General features: G+C 49.9%; 1 protein-coding gene across 8 annotated transcripts in view; it reads left to right on the top strand.

Moving 5' to 3' along the window:
• Nucleotides 1-437: 437 nt before the first annotated feature.
• Nucleotides 438-13,812, top strand: part of NUMB (NUMB endocytic adaptor protein) — a 336,147-nt gene continuing 322,772 nt past the window's right edge. For 4 of the 8 annotated variants that reach the window (XM_078659507.1, XM_078659504.1, XM_078659511.1 and 1 more), the window contains exon 1: nt 438-554. The gene's annotated coding sequence lies outside the window, so the exon portion shown is untranslated. Of the gene's footprint in view, nt 555-951; nt 1,172-13,812 lie in introns of those variants that run through there. The other 4 variants (XM_078659509.1, XM_078659506.1, XM_078659508.1 and 1 more) reach the window with 4 other exon arrangements.

The following is a 13,812-nucleotide window of genomic DNA, read 5'->3' as shown; positions in this document are numbered from 1 at the left end:
TGACAGTAATATAAGAGGCGAGGAACCAAAATGCGTGACTATAGACGTCGTGCACTCTCTGTGCAACCAGCGGGACAAGAGCCCTGATTAAAGGACAAACCTGCAAAACGCGAGACTGCTGGCCACCCTACTACTGCTGTCCTCCAGCTTCAGTTTGACAAAAAAAGCTGACTCGAACTCCGACAACAACCACGGCCTGAGCCTTGGCCCCGCTGCCCGAGGGCTCTCCCAAACCTCAGTCTACTCTTGAACAACCGATGTAAAGCATACGCACCTACACTGAAAATAAATACCGGCACGCATACTGCTGGTGAATCACTTCCGGGCGCTGTCTCCCGGAACAACAGGAGCGTACTTTTCCGGGGCGGGTCATTTTTTCCTCTTAACCAATCACTGAGTGCGGTGGGCGGTGCGGCAACGGAGCCCCGCCCAGTACCGTCCCTTTACCTGTCAATCACAGCGAACTGGCGTTCCGATTGCCTCTCCCTGCTTTCGTTTATTGAAGTCGAGTCCTTCATCTATAGAAGTCGGTTGGAGTCGAAAGCAAAGCTGAGGTAAATATAATTTAATGTCTTCTGTCTGGTGGTTGAGGAGGAAGTCCCGCGTCTGGCGGCTCCAGCCCGGTGGCGGAGTGTAGGCGGCTCCAGTGTGTCGCAATGAGGCGTTGTGGTCTCACCTGGGGCGGTGTCTGTGGATCACCTGGGAGGCCGCTGGGGGTGTCACCTAGGTGGAACTATCGGTGGTGGGAGCCGGAGTTCACTGGGACGTCCCTGGGAGGCATCTGCGGTAAAACGCATAGACTATCACGCAGGTGACTGGGTGTCACCTGTGTGCATTGTGCAATCACCTGGGAGACCTTTCGTGTGTGACCTGATGCACTTTGGACCTTATCTATGGGAAAATACAGTCTCGCCCGAGAACCCTGTAGACGTAACGGGGGGGGGGGGGGTCGAAGGGTCGGTCTCCCCAGAGAGGCAGCTGATGTCTGCCCTGGGATCTTACTTGAGCTCATTGTGAGACCACTGGGGTAGGCAGCAGGGCATCACCTGGCAAGCACTGGCCTATCTTTCGAGATGCCCAGGGGGTGATTCGGGGTACCTTTATTCTAGCAATGGCATACGTTGCTCTGGATGTAGCCTGGAGGCATTGTGCCACCTGTAGACATGTTAAGGTATGGTATCACACTATTGTACTTTGTGTTGTACTTGGCTCTGTTGTGGAGTATATTCGGGGCAGTGACTAGTCTGAGATGGCATATGAAGCTTTTGGGGGGCACCTGACTTGCAGCTTCTTGTGAGGGTATAATTGGGGTGGCACTTGAGGAGCCTTGTTTCCAGATACAAGGTCCAAGTCTCATCACCTGGCAGCCAATGCCCTATTCGTTTTTTGTAAGATGAGAGTTACTGGAGGTTAGTATCTTCCATACTTCAGTGTTTGTGGGATTGTGAAAGACAATTATTCCCAGGACCTTACTAGACAAGACCAGTTCATCGATATAATTTATTCTCGAACTAAAAAATATTGCATAATATGTGACTTGAGGGATAAAACTGATTGCCTGCAGATGAGGAATGTTACCTGTGGGCTTTTGTAGTGTAGTTGAGGAGGCTTGTAGTTTAGCATTTTAGGGGTGTGTACCGTAGAATGTAAAAGGAAATGCCCCATGAGAATAAATGCGTGTCACTTTAACAATATTTGATATGAAATATGAGTAGCACAGAACGTGTATGTAGGTAACCACAAGAGGGACGTTTAGGGCATTACATGGTAGAGACGTTACATGAAGGGATTAGTTGGGTGGGTGGAATACTGCAGGATGAAGCTTTTTCAATATCTATTGGATTAACTGTTTGAGCTGCAAATGGGTGGCACTACGAGTGCACATATTGCCTGGGGTATCTAGTGGGTATGTCACTTCGGAGGGGCAAATGAGGTTTCTAAGTAGATATTGCTTTTGTGCTGTGGATAGTAGGAGTGGTACCCACACATGGAATGTTGCCATAGGTAGCCCAGTAAGTGTGATGTCATTTGAGAGAGTGTTTTTTTTAGGTGTGACTTGACAGCAGACCTGTGCTCGGCCTATTGCTACAAATTCTTTATAAAGTATATAGTGGGCCTTTGGCTTTGTCCTGAGGAGTATTACTCTCCCACCTTATGATTTTGGCTGTTTGGTGTATCAGTCTGCCTACTAGGAAATGTTGCCATTGGAATGTATGAAGAATTGTTTTATATCTTCAACGTAATCTCCTCCCATCGCCCTGTTTCTTGCATTACATTTACCTCCTACATTTCTCTAAAAAAAGCAGTGCTTTCTGCAGATGCTTCTTAGTATTGCCAAAGCCAGTGGGAGAGGCTGTAATTTGATAAGTATCATTTGTGTACGCCTATGTGTATAGGCATTGGCACATTAAAGGCAGACATATTGCCGTTGCCTAACCGTGTTTGCCTAATGGGTAGCTAGGAGGCTAACGCATCGGGATTGTGGTGCAAGGAACATATAGTAAAGTGGTACCTGAAGGGTGGAGCCAGTGGATGTACTGATTGGACTTAAATCAGGAACAGGTTTGCCCTTGCAATAGTTTTACCTGAGGGGGCTAGTTTTGGGGTTGTTGTTAAGGAGGGCGTGGCTTGTAGAGTATTGCGGGTGGGAGTGGGGTCAATACAAGACCTTCACCCTACTTCAGTCTGATCTCTGTTCATGTTTTATGTTGTTGATATTTGTATAGCAGGCATTTTGCCATTTGACGTCTACCATTTTGATTCCAGCAGTTCAGTTGGCTTTAGTTTGTGACTGTGTTACTTGTATTATGTTCTGATCATGTTGCCCTCACATCTAGGCAAAAAGTATTTCCTTTCACAGTTCTAAAATAGTTTGCTGTATTTTTTCCCCCATGTACATTCAAATAATGATTTTGTTCGTCTTCTCGTTAAAAAAGTGAAATATGAATACTCTACCCACACATTTGGCTTTTTTTGGGGGGCAAGGAGGGGGCAGTTGGGTCACATAGTAATCAAAATAAGCATCTTATCCGCCCCCTACTGCCAACCTTTGGGGGGAGGGAGTTTAGGGGGGAGGGGAAACCTGTGCACAATTTCATCCAGAGTCTTCCTCGCATGCAGGGTATCATTTTAAGAATTCGAGTGGCAGGAACATCGGATTCCTTGTGGTCTTTGCCAGATTAGGTGATGGATTCGGCCTGAGGAGATTCTTGGTATTATTTGTATTAATTGTTTTTTTTCCCTCTAATCTGTTGTGTCCTGTCTATTTTGTTGCTTTTCACCCCACGGGATGCAATATTTGTGGTTACTTATTCCTATTGGTTTTTATTTAATTTGTATTGTATTTAATCCGTTCAATGCAACAAGGCCTCCTATCCTATTTTACCGTAGACACTTTATTTTTAATGAATAAAATGACCTTTTCAAGTTTATCATAGAAGTCTTTTTAATTAAAAACTGAGTGTGTGGGAAAGTGAACTTCCTTAAGAAATAGTTCTCATGTTTACTTCAGTGTTATCTATAGTTCATATGGCTGTAATGTGCCTATAATTGAGGCTGGCCCTGACAATTTTGTAGGTGTCTTTATACGTGTTGATGCAATGGTGCCTATGCACATGCAGATTCCATATAATTTTTGTGTGGATGAAGTAAGCACTTATTTAGCAGCTTTGAGTTTCCTGTGCCATGCTGCCAGTAGTATTGTCAGTGACTCTTCATTTCCAGATAGTCCAAATTGCATTCTCTCCACTTCAAAGTGGATAGTCCAGGAGTAAAAGGTTTATTTGACACCTGATTCACTTCTTGAAAGTGAGGGCCGGCTGAGACTGTACCTCCTCCTCCTGTGCTTACACATAGATGCCTGCTGCTGTGTGATGGAGGGGAGGAACGCGTGTGTTTGTGCATAATCAAGGGAGGTATGTCAATTAAGTTGACAAAAATGCATTCAGTTTAAATGAGATTGAAGTAATTTTTAATGTTGCTAAAAACATACATTTTCTGAAACTTTACTGAAATACTTTAACTTGGTTCACCATTGATGCGTTTAATATTCCTTGCGTTGCAGTGTCTTACAAGTTTGTTTCCAGTTTCACATTTCATTTAAATTATGATCTGACCCTGTACATTTTTGCAATTGTTCTGGTTTGTGGGATTGGCTTATTTGTGTTGGCTCCGCAGGGACTTATTGTGTCCGACATTTGTCTAACGTTATCCATGCTTGTGAGTGCTGATATGCTTCAAATCCAATTAACAGACAGTCTCAGAAGTTAATGTGATAACCGCACACTTGCCAGGCCTTCTTTAATGGTGTTAGTAGAAATGGTACACCGTGATCAGACACATACTTTGAAGGCAGAGTTATGACTTCCGTGTTTTTTTTGGCTGCACGGAAATGTCACGTGTATGTTGTGCTCTGAAGCACGTTTCTTTTTACGAATGCACCGTTAGTGGTAATAATCAGTTACTTGTCTCTGTGGGAAAGATTGCAGGTACTAATAACATGCGTCAGGGATTTCCTAAAATGAGGAATACACTACAGTGCAAGGCGTGTGTCCGTTTTATCTGGTCTTGGTTGGTTTTAAACTCTCTTCCTGAGGCTCTACCGGCCCCCTTTGTAACTCTAATCTTGCAATTAGTCACGAACTAAAGTAAACAAGCAAGCATTGGTGAGGGATTTAAAAAAAACAAGCATTGGAAATGCAATAGGTCTCGCAGCATTAGAGTTTGTGCTTTTAGAATTGTTTATGGTTTTTTTTTTTTTATCTTTAGCATTTTTGTTTCCTGTAGGCAATGCTAAAGAATTACAAAGAAAAAAAGCCATAAACAAATCTAAAAGCTCTAACTCAAATGCTCCGAGACCTATTGCATGCACCCATTCAGTTGTTGGCCTCTCAGCTGAGTCTGCCAAGTAGACAACAAAGTGGAGGTGGGGCGGGGCTGCTGGGAGTAGAGCTGTGGACTTGGAAGAGGCGGGGCTGCTGGGAGTAGAGCTGTGGACTGGGAGGAGGGTGGGGCTGCTGGGACTGCTGGGAGTGGAGCTGTGGGCTGGGAAGAGAAGGGAGCGCTGCTGGAAGTGGAGCTGTGAACTGGGAATAGGGCGGGTGCTGCTGGGAGTGGAGCTGTGGACTGGGAAAAGAAGGGAGCGCTGCTGGTAGTGGAGCTGTGAACTGGGAATAGGGCGGGTGCTGCTGGGAGTGGAGCTGTGGACTGGGAATAGGGTTAGGCGCTGCTGGTAGTGGAGCTGTGGAACCGGAGAAGATCGAGTTTCTAGCTGCTGAAACTGGAGCTGAGGGTCAGGGTGAGGTGCTGCTGAGGGTCAGGGTGAGGTGCTGCTGAGGGTCACGGTGGGGTGCTCTTGACCCGGATCCGGACCAGGTTGAGACGATGTTGGGAGAAGGGTGATGTGCTGCTGAGGCTGGAGGTGTGGCTCGGGGGAGGGGAGTGCTGCTATCCAGTTGCTGTGGCTCAGTAGGGTGGCGAGGTGCTGCTGAAACTGGAGCTGTGGTTTGGGGGAGCTGCTGCTAAAATTGGAGAGCTGTGGGTCGGTGCTGAACTGGAGCTGTGACTCCTGATGAGGGCGAGGTGCTGCTAAATCTGGAGCTGTAGCCTGGGGGTCGATGAGGTGCTACCAAATTTAGAGCTGTGGCTAGGTGGTGCTGAAACTGCAGCTGTGGGGTCGGGGCGACGGCAAATGCTTCTGAAGTCGAGCAGTGGGTTAGCAAGCGAATGGGGTGCCGCTGAAAGTTGAGACGATGGCTGGTAAGAGGATGAGATGATGCTGAAATTGGAGCTGTGGCTGTGAAGAGAACAAGGTTCTCCTGAAATTGGAGCTGTGAAGAGACCAAGGTTCTGCTGAAATTGGAGCTGTGGCTGTGAAGAGAGTGAGGTGCTGCTGAAAGAGGAGCTGTGCCTCTGAAGAGGACGAGGAGCTGTGCCTCTGAAGAGGACGAGGAGCTGCTGGGAGCTGTGGCTGTGAAGAGGACGAGGCGCTGCTGAGAGCTGTTGCTGTGAAGAGGACGAGGCGCTGCTGAGAGCTGTGTCCCGGAGCTGTGTCAGTCAGTCAGTGGAGGCGGGGGCTGTGTCTCTGAAGAGGACGAGGCGCTGCTGAGAGCTGTGGCTGTGAAGAGGACGAGGCGCTGCTGAGAGCTGTTGCTGTGAAGAGGACGAGGCGCTGCTGAGAGCTGTGGCAGGCAGTTAGTGGAGGCGGGGAGCTGTGCCTCTGAAGAGGACGAGGCGCTGCTGAGAGCTGTGGCTGTGAAGAGGACGAGGTGCTGCTGAAAGAAGAGCTGTGCCTCTGAAGAGGACGACGCGCTGCTGAAAGCTGTGTCCCGGAGCTGTGTCAGTCAGTCAGTGGAGGCGGGGGCTGTCCGTCAGTCAGGTGAGCAGTGCGCTCAGTGTCACAGCGGAGCCCGGGGGCTGTGCAGGGGCGGGAGGGGGCACGCCACCGAGGCTGCAGCCCTGTCCGAGCTGTGCCAGTCGAGCCCGGCGGAGAGTCCCAGGCAGGGAGCGAGTGCCGACCCCAGGAGCCTGAGCCGGGCACAGGGCGAGGTAAGCACCGGCCCCTCTCTGCGGAGGACCCGAAATCAAGCAAAGGTGTTACTTTTGGGGGGGGCTGGAGGGGGGGGGGGGGGGTTGGCTCAGGGTCTGAACCCTCAGTGAAACAGCTTGCTGGGGGAGGGGGCACTTAGCTGCGTGTTTGCGGCTCTCAGGGTCTGAACAACACGCGTTTCTTGTTTGTTGAGGGAGAGACCCCGTGAGACATGCCCAGGAGGTCTCGGGGTCTGAACAATTTAGGGACCTGCTTCTTGGGAGGGTGGGAGGAGGGGAGACTCCCGTAGCGTGTCCGGGGCATTCAGGGTCTGAAGCACACGTGTCCCAGCTCGTCGGGGCAGAGACAGCCCGAGGCGCGTGACCTCGGAGTTTAACCCGATGCTCAGAGAAGTAAGTTTCATTCCAGCAGCGTCCTCCGGCTCATAGCCACACACATTTTCGCTCTCCGGGTGTTTGCATGCATCCGTTGTAAACTAGGGGGAGGGGGCGGGAGGCGGAGAGTTGAGGCAGGCAGGCATGGGAGGAGAGGAGGAGGGGGGAGGAGAGTAGGGGAGGCACGGCCTAGCGGCCGTGCAGGGGGAGGGGGCGGGAGGCGGAGAGTTGAGGCAGGCAGGCATGGGAGGAGAGGAGGAGGGGGGAGGAGAGTAGGGGAGGCACGGCCTAGCGGCCGTGCAATCAAGTAGTGAGGGGGCGGAGTTGTGGGAAGGCTGAGAGAGAGAGTAGGCGGCTGGGTGCATGTGCACGCGCTTTTAAGCTCAATGCACATGCGCATTGAGCTTAAAAGTCACGGGCACTGCAAGGAATCGCCACGATTCCTTGCAAGTTAGATAAAGTCTGGATGAGCCCCTATAGTCTCGCTTGCTCGATGCGCATGCGCATCGACAGGCGAGACCTAAAAACGTTTGGTTTAGCCGTGCGTAGCGCTGGGCGGGATTCCGCGAGGGGCTATGATACCCTCCCTCCTACCCCGTTTACAGGTTACAAGAGGGTGGTTTGCAAAGCCTCGAATGCAAGACCTTCCTAGCCTACGTTACAGTAAATCCGTTTCTAGACAATAGCAGTGTTGTATGTAGGCTGCATCAGTTTACAAACATCTTAAGTATACAAAAGCATGTAATGTACAATCTGTATGCAGTTGTTGTCTATCGCAATGTTTTTTTTCCCTAACCATTTTAATTTAAACTACTTTGCGTTGTGTGTAGGGGATTGGTCGTCCCGAATTTCCAGAGGACTGCCCCGACGCTTATTTTGCATTCAAATACATGTCCCGGTTTTTGGGACAAATGTCAAATCATCATGTAGAGCGTAATTGAAATGAAACTCTCTCTGCTCTTCTTTCCACAAGCGCGTTGGAAGTCTGAAACAATTTAAGCATTTTAGTTTATTTCAGGCAGCGCATGAGGAGATGAGTGCATGGGGCAGACAGAGTGGGGAGAAGGACAGGGGGGCTCAGGGTAGAGGTCCTGTCATAGCTAATGTCATGGAATCATGTAAACGTAGTCTTATGAATACAAATGTGTGTGTACATGCGTGTATGTATATATGTATACACGTGTGTGTGTGTGTGTGTGTATATATATATATATATATATATCTATCTCCATCACTGCAGAAATTGGTGTGAGTTCACCATCACTGCAGGTATATAGGTGTGAGATTACTATTACTGCAGATATATAGGTGTGAGATTACCATCACTGCAGATATAGGTGTGAAATTACTGCAGATATAGGTGTGAAATTACTATCACTGCAGATATATAGAATACCTACGAGTTCGCTATACGAGCGTTTAAGCTATTGGCATTGTGTAAATGACAATGCCTTTTATTTATGATTTGAAAACAAAAATAAAAGGCATTGTCATTTACAAGCGCTTATGGGCAATCTTAAATCTGGGTCGCCCTTGGACCCCTGCCCGGCCAAATTCTTGGCAAAAATGGCGGAAGCTATAAACCCGCTGGCGAATCCACTCCTGAACCTCTCGTTGAGCCAGGGATTGGTTCCGCAGGCCTGGAAGCAGGCAATGGTTATCCCCTTGCTGAAGAAGCCTGGTCTCGATCCCGAGGCTCCGGTCAATTACAGACCGATTTCTCTTCTGCCGGCTTTTACGAAAATTTTGGAGAAGCACGTACACACGGTGCTCTCCAATTTTCTGGAAACACATGAGATTCTGCACGCCACTCAATCCGGCTTCCGTCCAAACCTCAGTACAGAGACCGCGCTCCTGGAGGTGTCAGAAGCCATTAAAGGGGTACTGGACGCCGGGGGCAAAGCCATGCTGGTCATGTTGGATCTGTCGTCGGCCTTCGACACCGTCCCCCATGAGGGCCTTCTCGCAAGACTCTATGAGATTGGCCTTAGGGGGACGGTGCTCAGCTGTTTTTCATCTTTCCTAGCTGGCCGCCGACAAACGGTCTGGGCCTCCCCAGACTCAGCCGTGATGCCGCCATTGGGAGTCGGGGTTCCGCAGGGCTCTATATTGAGCCCGACCCTCTTTAACATCTTTATGACCCCTCTGGCGGTGTTGGCGGAGTCGTTTGGGGCCCAGATCGTATCCTATGCCGACGACACCCAGCTCCTCTTTTCTTGTAAGAGGGGAGGAGACTTCAATGGAGAGAGTATCCGGGATTGCCTTGAGGCTGTTTTTAAATGGTTTCAGCTGAACAGCCTCAAGTGCAACTCAGATAAGTCTGAGGTACTCTTCTTCGGGTGTGCGTCGGATCCTGACTGGCAAGCTTGGTGGCCCATTAACATGTTTCCCCCATCCTGTCCATCTCAAGTAGCTAAGAACCTGGGGGTCAAGATGGACAAGGGTCTGACGTTGAGATCCCAGATCCTAGGGGTGACGGGCACATGTTTTGGCCTCCTCAAGACGTTGAGGAGGTTTTTACCTCTCTTGTCTGAGGAACACAGGAAGCTGACCGTGCAGGCTCTGATTGGCTCTAGGTTGGATTATTCTAATGTCCTCTACCTGGGCCTGCCAGAGTATCTGTTGCAGCGGCTCCAAGTTGTGCAGAATGCTGCCGCGAGGGCCATTTATGGCCTAAATAGGCGAGCCAGCGTTGCCGGCCTTCTGCAGACCCTACATTGGCTGCCTATCCGTAAACGGATCGCCTTTAAGGCATTAACTTTGGCCTACAAAGCTCTCCATGCTGTGGGAGCTAAGTATCTCCAAAGGAGACTCGCCTTTTACCACCCTGCCCGCTCTCTTAGATCAGAATCTCTGTTTCTGGCGGCGGTGCCGCGCGTAAAGAGAGCTCGCACTGGAGGCCGCTCCTTTGGACTGCTGGCGCCACAGCTGTGGAACACCCTGCCGCTGACACTCCGTGGAGCTACTAGTTTACTTGCATTTAGGAAAGGCCTAAAAACTTGGCTGTTTGCCCTATAGGCTGTTTTCTTTTTCTTTTCTGTTCTGCCTTCCACTCTGTTTTTATCACTGTGTTGTGTTATTCTGCTGTAGGTCTCATTATTAAAGCGCCGGGACACTCTTTTTGAGTAGCCGCGCGCTATATAAAAATAAATATAACATAACATAACAATGTCAATAGCTCAAACTGCTGTAAATGCGAGACCTATTGCATTGTAAATGCTTGTTTATGAATAGGCAGTGGCCTTAGGGACCATTGCTTACACCGAGAAGGGGAGTTTGGGGGGGGGGTTTGTCTACATTTACAAAGGGGACCCCTTCCCGTATGGAGATGGATTAGTACCTCCTTTCATTTGGTAGTAAAATGTTAATGTTTTTGAGACCCGATTTTGGTTGCGAAGCATTAATACATACTATAAAGAACTGATTATTTAGCAGGGCATACTAGACACACCCCTTCCAGATACCAATTCCTTATTGTTTCATAAACCAGGTCGCAAACCCTCTATCTACAGAATCTGAGGGATTGCGACCATTAAAACACTTTGTACATGAGGACCAAGATTGGGTAACTAAGGCTCGTTGTTTTCAGCACAGCCATTTTCAGTGTAAGAATTTGGCACCCAGCAGTCTATATTCAGTTGTTATTATACATAATGCAACATAATTCCCATTTAATACTTGATGGAGCTCTTAATATACAGTACATTTGTTCAAAATCTATATGAATATAATTAAAAACAATTGTAATGCTGGACTGACATAACGAGGATGACCTAACCACTTAGTAATTTTGTTCCTAAGGTATTTTATAAGTTGAGGAAACCAACCTGACCAATGCTGTTTCTTTTGTCTTTGTATTATGGGGAAGGCCTTCTGACTCTTCTCTTGGTCTCTTCTTTACAGTGTTCAATTTCCCCCTAAATGTTCATCTCTTATGCGTTCTTTCCTTAACTCTCCTCACTATTTTGCATTCTCCTTGTACTTTATGGGAGATACCTCCGCCCCCCCCCCTTCATTGCCCACCACCCCTTGGCTCTTCTCCTCAATTCTGTCAGATTACTCCATTGTTAAACTATTACTTGCTCTCGTCCATCTATTTTCAGCACGTTGATCATTCCCTTTTTAGAATCTATCGTTTTTTTAGGTCTCGACCCAATGCTTGTTTGTCGCGATTATAGTAAGGCTTTCAAAAGTCTACCCAAAACTGCGGATCGGGTACAGTTCATGTGAGCCAGGCGCGTGCACATTGCCAGCCACATCGCACACCACCATTTGTCTGAGCCTCGGCATCAGACTTCAAATGAATCCGCTCCCCCGCCCCCACCACGCAATGCCACGCCCCGGCCACCCAATGCCGAGAGCTTGTTTGGTTGGCTGCTCCCTCCCCCTCGGAAGGATGGTTAGCCGCTGCAGACAGCAGACGCATCCTGCAGACTTCAAACCACTGTGGTCTTAACAGAATGAAAGCTTACGAAGCGCTCGGCTCGTTTTATGGTCGAGGTTCTAACGGTATCTTCAGCTGAGCCAGAATCAGGCTCAAGCATTCGTTCAGCCCACCTTTTCCAACCTAGGCCGTCTACCGGTATTGCACGCTACACTCGCCACATCCACAAGGGCAGTGTGAAGCAGCTTAGCATGTTCTGCCTGGTTGGACAGGCTGTAAATGCCTAGTCGGTATACTAACACATATTGGATAGCGCTCCAGCAAAGCCCGACACTGCCATACTAAACGCACTCCATAAAAACAGGCATTACCAGTCGACAGGAGGACGTCTTAGCAAGGGCAAATACAGCACCCCAGCCAATCAGAACATCTTTTTTTTTTTTTGTGCTGTGCACTGTGATTGGTTAAGGTCCTTCAGAGCTACAACGCCCCCTGCCACCCATATAGCAGCCTGTTCGCATGATGTGTATAATAAAGGTGAGTGTGGATTAGTGAATCAGCCTCACATTTACAAAATAATGGAGGTTCTTGAAACTTCTTAAACCTGAATTAAGTTTATGCACCAATTGTGGGGGGGTGGAGCTTGCTCGCGACCGAGATGGCTGCTTGAGCCTCGAGCTCCTTATAATCCTTCAAATTTCCTACAGCTCTGCGACAACCAGACCCCTTCCGACAAAGTACTGGCCATCGGAACTTGACCACTCGCCATGAAGCGTACCCTGGAGCTGCTCTGCCCTACTGCGCTGGAGTAATCATAGTGCGTAGCTGGCTGGCGACTAGGCCCGTGATCCCTGGACTGGAGTGGGGCTGAAAGCGGAGCTGCGTCTGCCGACGTGCGGCGAGGCCCCCTGCGTCCTAGCGGACTCCAGAGGAACTTCGGACTCGCGATGACGTTTGCTGGCCGGGTCTGACCCAGGAGCGTGGCTGGAGGGTACCCCCGAAGCTGTAAATTGGAGAGGCGGAGCGGAGCTGCCAGAGACGCGCCCGCTGCGACGGACCGCCATCATCGCCCCCGACCACGTGATCACGGGGAGGAATAGACTCATGTAAGGAGCGCTGAGAGTGTGCCCAGTACTGAGGAAGAGCATTGCCCACTAATATTGCAGAGAGGGGGGCTCTCGAAGACGCAGGACAGGACTGCTGTGCTGATTCTTCCTGCAATCTTCACCACAAGTGCGTTTCAAAGCGGCTACCTGAGGGTTTCTGCCATCTGTGGAGTTATTACGCCAGGTATGCGCAAGCCAGTGGAACACGATTGAGCTCGGGGGAGCCTGCTTGTTTTGGGTGCCTGTGCATGCCTGAGGCATGGCGCTTTGGGAGGGACCCACTGCGTAGTGTGTCCTACACCACAGTAGGGCGGTGGCTGGAGCGAGGCACCCGGGGGCACGTAACGTTACACTGAGGCTCCCAGTAGAACGCTGCAGGACCCCGCACTGTGATGGTGAACTGCAGTGAGACGTCTCCTGTGGACCGCCACCCATAGCCTACATCTTGCTTTAGCCTTTGCTGCCAAAAGGAGACAGAGAACGGCCTGACTGTGGAACACCAGGTGCACCTGGGACTAGTGTGGTGCAGGTACTTGCGCACTTCCAGTGGCTACATAGAGACCACTCTAGGGCCAGCACTGGTGCATCTGAGGACATTATCTGGACTGACTCCCACAACTGCTGGAGGGGACCTCGGGGGAACAGCTCGGAACGGGACAAAGTGCTGGAAGAGCACCTTGGATTGGCAGCGGGGGCTGCGTACGCCGGCGCCACATCTGAAGTGGGCACTGTGGGGCTTCACACGCGGTCACACAGTCCTAGGACCCAGGCGGCTTGATTTGGAGTGCATAGAGTACCTCTGAAGCAAGACCGGCTAAACCACGCGACAAGGGACACTCGCCTGATCGGCGGGTGAACGCGGTCGGAGAACGCTGGATGTGAGCGGCGATTGCTCCGGCCGAGTTGGAGACTGAAAGATAGCGCGGAGTGCAGCTGGGCCCCTGATTGGCGCAATCGCCCTGCCCTCAACATGGGTAAAGTTGATAGAGCCCAACCTGAGCTCTCCTTCAAGCAGAAGCGCTTGAAATCGCATGACGCCACCACCGAAGAGGCCTCTAGGACACACACCCCTGTTGCAGACGACTCTGGCCCGGATACTCACAATATGCTCCCATCTATTGAAAAAAAGCTTACAAAGCGGCATTGCCTCCCTAGGCACGAAAATGGATGCTCTCTCCTACGGAAAGATAGAATGGTGGAACGCCTGGATTAACATGCAGAACGTCTGGATATGTCTGAAAGGAGACTCACTGAGGTGGAAGAGGCGCACACCATGCTGGATTCGGATCACAAACAACTGGGGAAGGTTAAAAGTGTCCTACAAGATAAAACGGAGGATTTATAAGCCCACTCGCGATGCTGCAACTTGAGAATTACTGGCCTGCCGGAGACGACTCCCAC

Source organism: Lissotriton helveticus, chromosome 9 (assembly GCF_964261635.1).
Source record: "Lissotriton helveticus chromosome 9, aLisHel1.1, whole genome shotgun sequence".
Taxonomy (NCBI): domain Eukaryota; kingdom Metazoa; phylum Chordata; class Amphibia; order Caudata; family Salamandridae; genus Lissotriton; species Lissotriton helveticus.
This window is presented reverse-complemented; position numbering and strand designations above follow the sequence as displayed.